Genomic DNA, 14,704 nt, shown 5'->3' with positions numbered 1-14,704 from the left:
CACCAACAGCAGTTGGCCCAACAAAAAGATGTTACACCTCACCCAGCTTGTCTCTCTCATTTCCTGGGACCAACATAGCTACAACAGCACTGCATATGCCTGTTGAGTTTTAGAGATCAGAGAGGGGTCCCAGTGTACGGTGTTATGCTGCAGGCAGGTGACTAGTGTAACTAGTGTAACAGCACATCATGTAACTAGTGAAGATGCAAAGTAGTGGAAGTGAGAGTTTGATTTGTGCCTGGTAAACTGAGGCAGCAAATTCCAATTTTCGTGTGCCTTGCTTGCTGTGCAGATGGAGCCCAAATCCTCACTCTGTTGGTTTGGGTTTGAGTCTGGTTGTTGCTGTGATGAAACAGCATTAGAATTTCCAGCATCTGTTTCCTGGCGATAGTATTATTACTCTCCTGCTCGCCATCCCGCAAAGCTCATTCACTGCTCCCCCAACTCCCTTCAGCTGCTGCTTTAAACTTACTTCACACCTGCTCTAGCAATCTGTGGGACAGACACGTCTCAGCGAAGCAAACAAAAGCACCGTGATAACAAGCCTCCAGGCTAAGAAGCAGCAAGCGTTTTCTAATCCATATTGCAGCTGGCTAAATTGTAAGGCGACCATCATTCTGTGGCTCTTCTATTATGGATTTAAAATTGCAACAATGGCCAAAGTTATCTTTTTTTATTTTAATTTGTTGGATTTAAGAAGGAGGGAGGGAGGAAATGGCTTGATGTATACTATGCCTTTATCACCCATTTCAGGAGGTGGCCCTCTTAGCACCCAACCTGTGCCACTAGCAGGCATGAATTATTATATGAACGTCAAACTAAAATAAATATGCTGGAAGCACTTTGTCTCTACATCCTGGATACAGTGTCTATGTAAGCAATAGCTCCAAAAAAAAAAAAAAATGTGCTAAAGGAATCCATTTCATACTGAAAGAGAAAAGAGCACCAGTAAAGTCTCCAACAACACCACCACCACACACAAAAAAACAAAAACAGTTTTTGTTCCCCAGGAATGAAAATATTTGAGCCCTGGGGACTCTGATAGCAACATCCAGCGAGGTTAGATCTTGTAGTAGAGCTGGCCAGAAAGTGGAATTTTTGTTGCATGAAAAATGTCAATTTTTCAGAATTTTTAACAGTCTGAATCGAGACAAAAAGCCCCAAACTGAACCTTTTCCTCTGAACTGAAATTCTGCAATATTAATTTTTAGAAACACCGAAATGTTCCTGCAGTGGGAATGTTTCAGTATTTCCAAAATGAAACCTGCTCTCCGGGATCCCTGGGCTGTCCAGTTTCCAGGTTCCCAAGGCTCCTGGCTCCCTAGTTGCTGAGCAGCTGGGGAGGTCATGCACCAGCCAGATGGGCAGCCCAGGGATCTGGCAGCTGGGGCTTTTTCAGCAGGTGGAAGGTGCTGATGTGGCTCCTGTCCCAGATGGTCAATGGAGATGGAGAAAGGCTGCCTGGTGCCCCAGTGGCATGGTCCAAGAGGGAATGGTCTACAGGGGAACTTGGCATAGTTGGTAGCCTCGGCAGCCCAAATGGCCTTTGCAGCCCTCCAGGCAGGCTGTGAGGAAAGCAGGGAGTCTGGGGAGCTGGGCAGGTGGGCAGGCCAGTCAGTTGGTTGGCTCCTGCCTGGTTTCCTTTGGAAGTTTCAGAGGAATCCTGTCCTATGGGATGTGTTGAATCTGTAGAATCTCAGCCTTTTCTGATGATGGAAAAATTTCTACCAGCTCCAGCTTGTAGAATTGCTAATCTTAGTTTTCAGTGCTTTACAACAGAATACATACAGAGAGATCGGATTACTTCTAAAATGTAGCCAAGGAGCGGAGGGGAGATTAAACACAGACTTTAATATAATTTTCACTGTTCTTTCCCCCCCTCAAATTGAATTAACCCTTGACTAGGAAGTTCTTAGGATCACAATGTGAAAAGTCATTTCTCCTTCCCCAAATGTCCTGTCTCCTCCTCTCCTGTCGTTGTCATCTCTTGTTCTCGCTGTATCATTTCTCCATCTAGACTTGCAGTTTCTGAAGCGAATGTGTCTGATGGTGAGGGCAGGTTCCTGAGGCTGTGCCGTGGTGCCCTGGTTCTAATGTTGCTGCTCCAGCCTGAGCTCTTTCCTCTAGGGGAGCTGAGGCTTTTTCAGGTTGTCCCTAGGAGGTGCTAATGTGGTTCCTAACCAGATGGTCCATGGAGATGGGAACGGCTGCCTGATACCCCATTGACCCCTAAGAGACAGGTAGCTTTCACTGTCCATCTTTCTTCTTCCCACAAATTCTCTCTCTGTTTATCACTGGTCTGAGTCCTTCTCCCCTGCTGGTGCTGGGGCTTTTTATTGTCCGTCCTCAGAATAAAAGGTCTTAGGAAGGAGCAGTTATGTAGCCAGCACATACAGAAGATAATGCCTGACAGTGGAAGGAAGGGAAACTTTGGACCAGGGCTATGCGGCAAATACCCTAATTTTACAAAAAGTGCCATGGAACCTTTAAACACTGAGACCCTGTGTATTGTCTGAGAGTGTTAAAGTCTAATTTCAAAGCTGTAGGAGCAGTGTTCCCTTACAGGGTTTGGATGATGTCGGTATGTCATAACAGACCGATCTTAAAGGTGACATTGCTAGTACTTACTGTACTTCCTCTCCTATGCGATGATACCCCACCCCCAGCTCTATTGTATGATGAACATACATGGAATAAACAAATCCTAAGACATGCATGTTCCCATTCAAATACAGCTTCTTAAATCTCTCGGGATAACAAGTAGCTTTTATCCCTTTGCGCTACAGTTTCTTGATCTCACATTCTTGTAGAGAAGGTGACACCTTACTTCTAATTTAATTGATTTGGGCTAGTATCACAAATGAGTGTGGGAATGGAGCATAGAAGTGAGATCATTACCAAATGTACAACAAACCTAGAAATGTCTGGGGCAGGCCTACATATTTTGAGTGACACCTCAAAGCTGGCATTCTATGTTACAGACCATCTTTGGACACAGTTATTTAAACAGGATCCAGAAACATGCTTGCCCTGCAAAATCATTAGGGACCCCTGCACAAACCCTTCATCCCACACTACTGCTTCATCTTCCTTTCTCTGTCCCTCCAGCAGACCTTTATTCCTCACCTTTCCCAGTCTCCCTGCTTTCTCACTATATGTGCTATATTTTGGCACCTTATGCGGATCTATTCATCCTTGTTTATGTACAATGTGTGTCCAGAAAAAAACAAATTTAGGAAGCAGAGCACAATACACTTAAGTCTCCAATTTCATATCCTGGCATTTCCTGAAAGGTCTGTGGATGGACCACTGTGTAGTTGAGTGAATAAACTTATGTGCTCTGTCCATAAACCTTGAGGAGGGGATTGGGGGAATCTGAAGTCATTGCACAGAAAAGTGACTGAAAATCAATCAACTCAGATAGATGTAAAGAGCTCACTTGGGAAATGCAGTCAGGCAAGTCCATCCTGAACTACTTACGCTATTACAATGGAGGCCTGAATTCCCACTAATTTGATTGTCTTCAGGGCACCCCTGGTAAGCTGATCTCAGAAACACTTGAACAGTACAACAGTGCAGATGACTGCTGTGGGAAGCATGGCATGAGGAGACTGCTAATTGCACTGCAAGAGGAAGCAAGAGGCATTTGCAAATTTCACTTGCCCAGCATGTGATTCGTCACATGTTTCTCAAGAGAGGGAATACTCCATTATTAAAAAAACAGAAGGCGATGGTTGGTTGTGGCATTATCTCCAGAAGTGGCTTCATTTCAGTGGTTGGTTAAGTGAAGTACTGAATGTGGGTGGGTGCATGTATATATAGTGTATGTATGGTTTTTCCTTTTATTTGCCTGGGTGTTTTGCTAATGCGTTAGCACCGTTTAGCCATTGGTCTGTTACCACATCCCCACCTTTATATTTTGTGTTTGGGTGCACATGCACACATGTTCATAAGCAAATTCTTTGCCTATGTGGTGCTATCAATCTTTTTCCACATGCTATTTATGAAATTGGTAAACTGAGCTCAAAGGAAAATGTGTGTGTTGGTGGGTTTTTTATATATTATACAGACATACACACTTTCCTTTGAGCTTTGAAGCCAGAATTGGGAAGAATTCTTGATCCTCTGAATGTACTTCTGAGACACCTGAATCTTTCATTTTTTTGGAGGTTACATTGCCAACTTGTTCTGAAGGGTGTGTGAACTGGTTTTGAGGGTCAAACTGGATCTTTTCTCAAACAGAAAGTAATCTAAACCTTTTTTATGGTTCTGAAAAGTTAATGATCTCTTCAGTCTATTCCAAGGTATAAGGGCATGAGTGTCGTATGACAGCCAAGTGCTAGAAATGTAATGGATAGCTCAGCATGCTGGGAGTTGAGTTCTGGATTCAGTTCTCTGATATGCCCCTGACTATGATCACTAACATGTTGCTAAACCTCTCTGTGCCTCAGATCCACCACCTATAAAATGGGGTTAGTACTTAATTACCTCTGAAGGGTGTTGAGCTTTAATTGGTATCTATTAAACCACTTTGAGATCCTCTGTGCAAAGTGCTGCTCTTATGACCAGTTGCTAGACATGTAGGGCCACATTTTCAAAATTGCTTCAGCTCAGCCTGAGTGCACCCAAGCCTTTCATTGTGCAGTTTTGGGGAGTTTAAATATTGATTCCTCCAAATACCCCAGAATTGCATGAGCCAGTGACATTTCACTGTTTGAAGATGAAACGATCAGAAATCTCTCCAGTTGGCATGTAGACTGCCACGTGCATATGCAGGTGTGAGTTGAGAATGCAGAAGTTTAGATATCAAGGTTTGTGCTCCAAAATTTTGTTCTCTTGCAATTTTGGGTGGGCAGAGTTCGAGAACGAGGCTCCAATTCTGCACCTCGAAGAATGGTGCACTCTGCTGGGCTGGAGACAGTTGTCTCTGGAATTAAAAGAACATAGTATAGGAATTGGGGGAGAGAAAAGGCGAGTGGGATGCAAGGAGCACAGGTCAGAGTTCAAGATAAGCTTCTTAACTTTTGGGAACTTATCAGAATTGAACAGAATCTCCAAACTGCCCCAATATATATAATTCATATGTTTATTAAAAACACCCGCAGGCAAATCTATTCTGGCTCTCGACTCAGCACAAGTTCATTATCTAACTGAACTGTGCACCTGTACTGCACCAATCACCAGATAGCTAAACACCTATACTCTTCCTCCTATGTACCTTCTCATTTATAACCAACACGTTGCTCTGACCTGTAAAAGACATGGCTCCTTAGAGCATCTTTACATCAAGTGAGCTCTGTAGTTCTGCATGCTTATCTGCTAAGAGGCAGAGACAGTGCAGTTCTTCCTGGCATTGTCCTCCCCATCTTTGCACTCAGAGCTATGCTTTACATTATGTTTTACCTCACCTGGCTATTTTTTTAGACCACACTGAAGTTTCTGCCAAGAGCAAGGAAATAAAAATATTTTTTTATCCTTTCTATATCCCTCTTCCCTCTGAATCTATGATAAGTTGATTCCTTTTTAGGTCAAAGATAAAATAGGTACCCAGCATCTGATCAAAGACAGATGGAGCTTCTCAGAAGGGTAAAATTAATTTGAAGTTCAGTTAAGTAATATGTCCACAAGACATTATTTAAACTTGTTGTGATTAAAAGCTAAACAGTAACGAGTTTGGGTGTGCACCAAAAAGTGTTGTTTTTGGATTCTAGAGAATTTTAACAGAGCATTAGTTACTGCATAATGGGGACTTACCATTTAATACTCAGTGGTTAAACACCACCTAGTTATTATTTAGCATTTATTCCAGTTTTATGTTTAGGATCTAGATACAGTCTGAATAGTGTGTGCCACTCTGCTACTGTCTTCTAAATAAAAGAAGAACAGGAGTACTTGTGGCACCTTAGAGACTAACAAATTTATTAAGGTGCCACAAGTACTCCTGTTCTTCTTTTTGCGGATACAGACTAACACGGCTGTTACTCTGAAACTTGTCTTCTAAATGTTTGTTCTACCTGAAATTGTGTAAAATAAACAGTGCAAAACACCACTGTAAGGCGAGCTTGGCGTAATTGTGCCTAAGAACCCCTATACACCCTCTGAAATGAAACAGAGGAAACCTCCTCAGAGTGGTAGTGCCTATGAGTAAGACACTGCTATGTTGCAAGTTTCTAGCTGTTTGGTAAAACAAACAAGGCCCCAGTAACGGTGTTAATTCCACTTTGCAGGCTGAGTAGCTGTTTTCTGCCCAGTCAACTGATTTCTCCTTGCTGTCCAATGCGCATACAGGGTCTTATCCAGCTTCCATTGAATTAAATGGCAAAACTCCTATTGATAGCTTCATGAATAGGTCTTTTACATACTTCATCTCATTGGCTTCACTAGATCTTAGAAGAGCTACAGTGCTAAAGAACTACAAGGATGTATTATAGGAAAACAAGTGTTGGAAGCTAACAAATTTATTTGAGCATAAACTTTCGTGGGCTAAAACCCACTTCATCGGATGCATGCAGTGGAAAATACAGTAGAAAGATATATATACACAGAGGACATGAAAAAATGGATGTTGCCGTACTAACTATAACAAGAGTAATCAATTAAGGTGGGCTATTATCAGCAGGATGAAGTGGGTTTTAGCCCACAAAAGCTTATGCTCAAATACATTTGTTAGTCTCTAAGGTGCCAAGTACTCCTCGTTCTTTTTGCTGATACAGACTAACACGGCTACCACTCTGAAAAGTGTTGGAAGGTTAAGTAAAGATGGGCAGAGTGATGCAAGACAAAACCCAAATTCCTATTGTATTAAATGGGAGCTGAAAGCTCTCTCCGGATGAGGCCTATAATAATTGTTCTACAATATTGTACAACACCTAACACAATGGAGTCCTGGTCCATGACTGAGGCTCATTGGTGCTACGATAATACAGATAATAATTAATTACGGCTTATTTCTGCCATGTAACATTATTCCTTAAAGCTTCAAAGAAAAAAAATTTAAGATCTAAAAACAAACATTGGCATGGTACAGTAAATCATTACTTTACTTCTGTATTTTTAACTGCATCCTCTTTCAGCTCTCATAAAGTCACCTGAAAAATGAACCTGAAGTATTACAGACATGCTTGTAGTTCTAAATGTTGCCACAAGATGGATACCTAATTACAATAGGCACATGCTTTCCACATACTCTCTAGGCATCTCTCTGTAAGTGGCAGCAGTGACAAATTATTTAAATAAATAAAAACAAAACAATTTTCAAGGACAAGATCCTTTCCTGCCAGCAGGCAAAAGACATTCCATACAGGAGCCCATCTTCCAGCTGTCAAATAACATTAGAAGACAGCATGAGAATGACTGTCACTTTTTGGTGGCTCGCCCAACAAATATAACTAACAGATTTTGAAAGTGTGGTTCATGTAGCAGAGGGAAAAAATTGAGCTATGTGAAACTTGGTGAAATTTCACTTCATTGGTGAAATCCTGGCCTTCTTGAAGTCAATAGGAGTTTTGTCATTGACTTTAGTCAAGCCAGGATTTCATCCATATGACTAGTTTATTCCATTTCAGTCTATTTGACGTCACATATTCCCCCCCCCCTCCTCTCCACCTCTGCATTCCTAGTTTCAAGTACAGTTTGGATATGAATGAACTCAACACCTCAAAATGACAGTTGGGGAAAAATCTGGAATTCTGCATGGTTACCACATGAAATCCTAAATCAACCCAGGCTCTCTAGGAAGACTGATTCTCAATGAATCTTTAGAAGACCCTTATTTAATTGAGTTGCAATGACTGAGTTTTCTGTGGTTTCATGTTTTTTTCACACAGCTACATTATAAGAAGAAAGAAAAGGGGGGTCAGTCACTAAAACCCATTCATACAGCAGTCCTACCCTATGCCCTATGGATGTGGACACAGTTTGCAGGAGTCTAGGAATTTGCTTTCTCATGGATGAGACAGCCTTTATTGGGAATAGAAAGAAACTATGTGTGTTGAGGCAAGGTAGGACTTTGTCAGTAAAGCTGGATTTCATGTCTATCATAACAACTAAGTTCAGGAATCGTCAGGCAAAATTCTGCTCTTGGGGTGGGAATGGGTTCCCACTGGAGTCTATGGGAACTGAATACACAAAATCCAAGCAGGGACCTTTAGTTTCTAAAATGTCAGTATCAAGTCCTTAGTCCTTTTTCTGCCTAGGAACGTATGGTTTATGTTGCGCACACAGAGGGAACTTCTATGGCTGTCAGCCTGTGCTAAAGTACTGTTGGAAAGGATGGCGTTGCCTTGTGAACCCTTAACTGGTGCAATGAATGAGTTACACAGGAAGCTAAACTTTCCCAGTTGCACATCAGTGCACAAAACAATGTCAAAAAGGATCAGCTTTGTTCACATTTAGAATGAATAAACACCGAGTATGACAGCAGTGGCTGTCCTTTAGGGCCAGTTTGCCCTCTCTGAATGATCTGTATCCGCAGGCCACCCAAGCTGAATTTCTTTAGCTCTGCTCTTATCGCCTTTTCCACTGACTATTTCACATTTACTGAAATTAAGTAATATAGGAGTAACAGTGTTTAGGTCGTTGGATTACTTTGGCAGGCAATGGAAATGCTCTGATTTTTCTCTCTAAATATGTGTGCCTCTGCACATGCTTCTTCCCTCTCCTTCACCCTCCCACCCGCCCCTTGGTAATAGTTATGCCTTCAGGATGATGAAAGGTTTAAGATGATCCCATTAGCCTAAAGTATGTAGATATAAATCCCTTAAATGCTGATGTTCTGAGGAAGAGAATAGTTGGTTAGGGACAGGATCAGTATGTAGTAGGACTATGGGTCTTAAAAATAACCTGGACAAATATTATTGTTCACACCCATCTCCCTCAAATAATTGGAAAACTAATATATGGACCAGTTTAGACCCCAAAATGAGTCAAATTTAAATATGAGCTGAACTCAAGCAGTGCAGAAAGGCTGCTGTTTTGCCCACAAACTGGTGTCTTGCTTCACTGAAACATTTTGTGAGTCCTAAGGCTAGCAAGTCACAAAGGCCTGAACAAGCAAAAAATACTTCCCTAAAAATCTCCCTTTCCTATCAACAAGCCAACAAAACTCCCTTTAGCAAGAGGTTTGCCAATTCAAGAAGAATTAAGCAAAGGTCAAAAATAATCTATGCAAGATGTCTCCTCTCATCTTATCTCATCTTAAAATTTCACATGGCAGATTCCACCTCCAAACAGACCACTGCAAAAGGAACAATTGAGAACAAAGATGTGACTGTGCGATCAGCAACCATGGTGGTTTTGATATCGTAGTTATTGATGGATGTCCAGTGCACATGCCCCTACTGCCCCCCCTGAGCCCATAAAATCCCTAGTACTAAAAGTCTTGCAACAAACAAGTGCCCTTAAAGGTGCTGATGTTGAAAGGGCCTGAAAGGTGCAGTGTAGTTTTGTGGATGTTTGTTGTGTTTTTTTTAAAGTGATTTTTCTGCTGATGGGAGATTTGTTTTGCACTCTTAATACTCAGCTCGTACATAACACTTTTACATCAGTAGATCTCAGAACTTCAACCATCTGGTACACGTACCTCCGTGATCATATTGAGAATTTACTAATTGGCCTTTAATAATGGTGAGTCAGTGGGTATTACTGGGTTGATCTGCCTGATATTGCCTGCTAATCAGTCATCTGCCTACCTTCAGCTCAAAGTAGCACAGTATTTGAAACAGTACAAGCAACATAAAGATTCAGCAGTCATGCTTGATCTTACGGGAGATGTTGTTACACTACACCTTTGTTGTTATAGTGCGGCAATATTCATGCACAGAATGCCTATCAGCCATTTGCAGTTTATATCCAAGGATCAAAATACACCACATGGGGATAGCGGATAGGAAACATCTATAGATGTGGTAAGGCTGGGGATAAAGGCCAAGTTTCAGAGTGAATCGCTGAGCATTAGGATCCAGGGTTCCTCAGGACATAAAATCTATGACCATTTCATGACACTTACCGTGAGAATGTGTTAGGAGCTGAGAGAGGAGAGGGGCCTTGGGATAGAATTTCAAAAGGATTAGAGAGTTGCTAGAAAAGAGCCTCTAGGAGGCAGCATGAGATGGTGGAGGCAGCAAAGCAGAAGGCTGTGAAGCAGGGGAGAGAGACAGGGAGGTAACTAAGGGAATGGAAAGACTTTTGGTACTTGAGGGATGTAGGGAATGATCTGAATGATAGGGAGAGTTAAGATCCAAGAGGAGAGCTTGGGATGAATTCATGGGGGATCCTGTAGGCTCTAGGAGGGACTCTTTGAGTTGGATTTGGGGAAAGACTGGAAGTTGGTGCCAATTATGAGGTTGGCAATGATATTTACTCATCTCTGAGGACCCAACCAGGCAAAATTGGGACAGACTGGCATTAGGAGAGATGGGGTAAAGGAAAAGAATAAAGGTGAAAGGAAAGGAAGTGTAGAGAGATTCTGATATCACACTATGGACTTCACTGTGGCTATTCTTGACTTACACTTGTGTAAATGCAGAATCAGGCCAAATGTCTATTGCAGAGCACAGCTGGCCTTCCTGAACCTAGGAGATCAATGGCAATGTTTGAAAAATAAGCCATATTTTCTTTTACTTGGGGATTTTGAAAGGCATCATCTTTTTAATAGCATTTTAAGCTTTTTTTTAAAAAAGTCCTAATCTACCTTGAAATACAGAACAGGAATGCTTTGGGGGTGAAAGAGCACTGAGGTGTCTCTTTGCAGACTTCAAACAAACCCTGCAGTGAGTAAATCCATATCAAATTCACGTAAAATTGGGTTGGCCAGCAAGCTTTTGATGTCATTGAAATGCTACACAAAAATTCCTCAACAGAGAGATTATCCATTAAGATTTTTAGTTCAGGCAAGCAAATTTTAAACAAAAAAGGCTTCTTTTCTAGTGAATGCTAGCTAATAGCAGTAAGCATTGCTAAAGCGCACATTTTCTGATGTAAATTGGATCAGTTTATCCACCTAGCTGTCTTTCTTCTGCCCCTTCCCCCAACAACATTCAATTGTCTTGTAACACAGTTATTGTCAGATACTATCATCAAATATCAATATGGAGAGTAGGCTTGACTCTGCTTTTCCAGTTTCAAAACCTCTTATGGAACCCAGGATTTATTAATTCAGAATAAAATGCATAGGAATCAATGATTTAATTTTTGAGTCTACAGCAGACAAACCTGAAGATGTTGCTGGTATATCTTTCTTTGTATGCAAGCCAAGAGAAGACTTTTAAAAGGTATTTAAATTCTGCATGCCTTGTTCCTTCACTCCGGTGAATCTGCCATTTTGGTGTCAAATGTGCTTTCCCCAGACAGATCAGAGTTGTTTAATTTCCTGTGTATTTAGAAAGAAAGGAATGATGGGACCTAGAAATCTGATTCTGATACTCTCTCCCCACTTTGTTAGCTGTACTAATTGGTAATACTGATTAACTTGATCCAGGAATAAATAGAAAAGACTCGCTCTAAATTCAGTTAAACTCTAAACTGAACCAGAACCTTTTCAGATGGTTGAGATAAGTCCCCCACTGAAACCTAACAAAAGCACTCCATGAGGACTATGTCCATGCGAAGTTTCATATTTCAAGCTGCGGTGGCTTTTGACGTAATCTTCTAGAGAAAAGTGTGATTTGAATTATTTATTTACCATAGAGAAAAAGGTATATTTCACGCTGCAGAATCCAAAACTGGCTGGTGGGATTTTGTTCAAACTTAAAAAAAAAAAAAATTAATTTGAGTAGAGACCAAATGTGGAAGTCTCTGAGGTGACTGATTTGGAAAGCTGTGAGATTGTAAAAACAGGGATAAACTGGAAATGGCTGTGCAAGCTTAATGATAGTGCATACTACTAACTGTTTGCTGTACTACGGTGCTTCTGACAGGGACAATAATGCAATGGATAGGGATGATATTATATATCCTTATAATACAGGGAAAGGGATAGCTTTAAGGAGAGGATTCTTTCCTGCAAACAGATCGGTATTATTTCTACAGAGCCACAGAGATGCAGGCAGGACAGTACAAGGGATAAGGATGCGATGTTGTTGTTGTTCAATTGAGGGAAACCTGGGATTTTGGAGAGGGAAAGAGAAATGCCTTTAGTGCTAGCGTGGTGAAGAAAGGGGCATTATATAATAATGCTCCTCATTAGTTTTACACACAGCTCTGCTACTTGGCGCACAGGGGAAAGACAAAGTGATGGTCACATTCATCCCAAAGCCACCCCACTCCTTGTGGTCCTCAGCAGTTGCGGCTAAATGATTTCCTTCTATGCTGGTGCAGCATGAGGAGGAAGGTGCTGCCTGTACCCTCTCCATCCTCCAATATGAGGCCTGCTGAAATTGGCCCATAGACTACAGCACTCAGGGAGTGCCCTGTGAAGGGCCGTATGCAGCAATATCCCTGGTCTTTGCGAGCTCAGATGCCCATGTTAAATATTTTAAAGCTGCTGCATTTAGTTTCCATGATATGTTTGTGTCTTTAATTTGCATTGACTTATGCCAGTGTATATGTATCAAAGCTGAACCCATCCCTACACTTACCCCTATTGTAACAAACTTCCATAGTGCCTCTCAGCCTACCAACAGAAATAGAGGCACTGAGAGGTCAAGCCACTTTCCCAGGTCCTCAAGCTGGCAATTAAGTGTTTAACTCCCAGATCCTGGCTCTCATCCCTTTGCCATGCCCTCCTACTTCCCTGTGAAGATACGGGCTGTTGACTGCATTAGTCAAAGGCCTAATATAAAGTTAACAAGATTCATTTATCCTAGCAAGCTGAAATGGGAGGCACTTCCCTGTGCAGAGAACTCTCCTTTGGAAAAGGGGTGGGCATGTGTGGGTTATCCCCTGGTGAATTTCTATAGGATTCTCCATGGGAATCACCTCTGTTGCCATGCTCTGTGGCAGTTTGTTTTCCGTTTGACTATATGCTTCTTTAGCCTGATTATGTGGTTTGTTGCTTGTGCGCACGAATTATTGCCTACATGCATGAATAGAGCCTTCAAAAGAAACCTCAGGGGTGTAATTAATAGTCAGTGTATTTTACAGGCTTAGTGACTAAGCCAACTAGATTCTCATTGTTTGTAACCATGAGGGGATATCCAAGTTCATTCAGGGCAGAGGGAGGGCGGATGGGAAGAGGATTCCCGTTGCAGGAACCTAGGCTTCCTTTTTGGAACCAACAGAACTACATCACTCAAGATCACATTAAGTAATAAATGCCAGGCCTGTGGGTGAGGCAGGATATCTCAGATTTGGCCCTCTAATCCTCTCAGTGGGGTAATTCTCTGGCTGAGATGGGGCGGGGAGGAAATACCGTTTTGGGGCAGTGCTAGAGTGCTACCAGATCATGCAGTGTGTAAGGCTTTGATTTCACAGTAGTGATTCTGTCACTTGGAAGACTTTACCCTGAGTCTTCCATGTGGATTGCAGGAAACATGGATTTATTGTAACGTTAAAGGACTTAATTGTCATGGAAGAGCCAAGAATCTGACAGCATGAGCAATAGTGGATGAGAAAGCCAAAGCATCTTGGTTTGGCCTCCATTTAGTTCATTGACAGCCAAGCAGTTAGTAACTGCAGAGTTGACAGCTGCATGACTTTACTGTGGATACGTGACAATGTGGCAAGGAAGGGCAGCACCTGCAGAAAGTGTGACTCACTCTGCTATTGTCCTACCATAATGGAATGGCATATTATTGGTCTTTATCACTACGAATCCAGGTCAGTTCTAGTTCAGAGTTTGCATTATGGTCACCGCTAGAGCCTAATTCTAGAATCCACTGAAATATATTTAGCAAGGCTGGCCTATGACTTTGTTTTCTTAGCGGGAGGTTTCAAAGGCAACAAAGGGCAGTTAGGTTTCCAGCTCCTATTGGAAGTCTAGTACTTACTAGGTATTGCCATCTAACTTATTGCAAGGTAATTGCAAACCATCCCAAACAACTACCAACATTTCAGACCACATCTGAATTTCTCTGTTGGCTGGGAAAAGTGCACCCCCATCCCTCTGCCCAACCTCAAAGTCCTGGAGCATGAGACACCTTTTCCTTGGGAAATCCTATACAAACCAGTGTGTTATGGCTCCAAGGAAAAGCCTTTAGAAATCAGGAAATGCCACAGTTCAGGTTGCATGAATAACATCTTAATACTACCCCTCTTTGTGTATCCTTTACTCCCTACAACCTTTGATACACAGCTGTAGCACCTTACAGTACTTTGTCCTACTCTGTATATGTTAGTGAAACAGCAGGTCTTGAGAGAGTGCAGTGCTGAAGGCAATGTAAGTATATTTAGATATACAAAGTTTAGCCTATGGACCATAGTTATGAAACAGATTCTGACAGTGCTTTTTGGAACTTCTTATGAAAGCTCGTCTGAGAGTCAGAACCACTGATTAGGTTAAGGCAGAAAACACTATCAATAAAAAAATTAACCATATTAGATGTGATTTGTCACAGGTGATAATCATGAAATTGTAATATCTGATGCCTATATACCATAGTGATGAGCATATTATAGGCACACATAGACATACAGATGGCTAGAAAAGCAGGCTCACCAAGAAGAGTTTTACTGAGACATCTGCAGATGGGTTGCTCCAGAAATAGTTAATCAAACAGTCTACTAATATATCCAATGTTTTCCAGTAAGTCATTAGATGCTTAAACGA

Source organism: Malaclemys terrapin, chromosome 8, assembly GCF_027887155.1.
Source record: "Malaclemys terrapin pileata isolate rMalTer1 chromosome 8, rMalTer1.hap1, whole genome shotgun sequence".
Taxonomy (NCBI): Eukaryota; Metazoa; Chordata; order Testudines; family Emydidae; genus Malaclemys; species Malaclemys terrapin.
Note: the sequence above shows the minus strand (reverse complement) of the source record.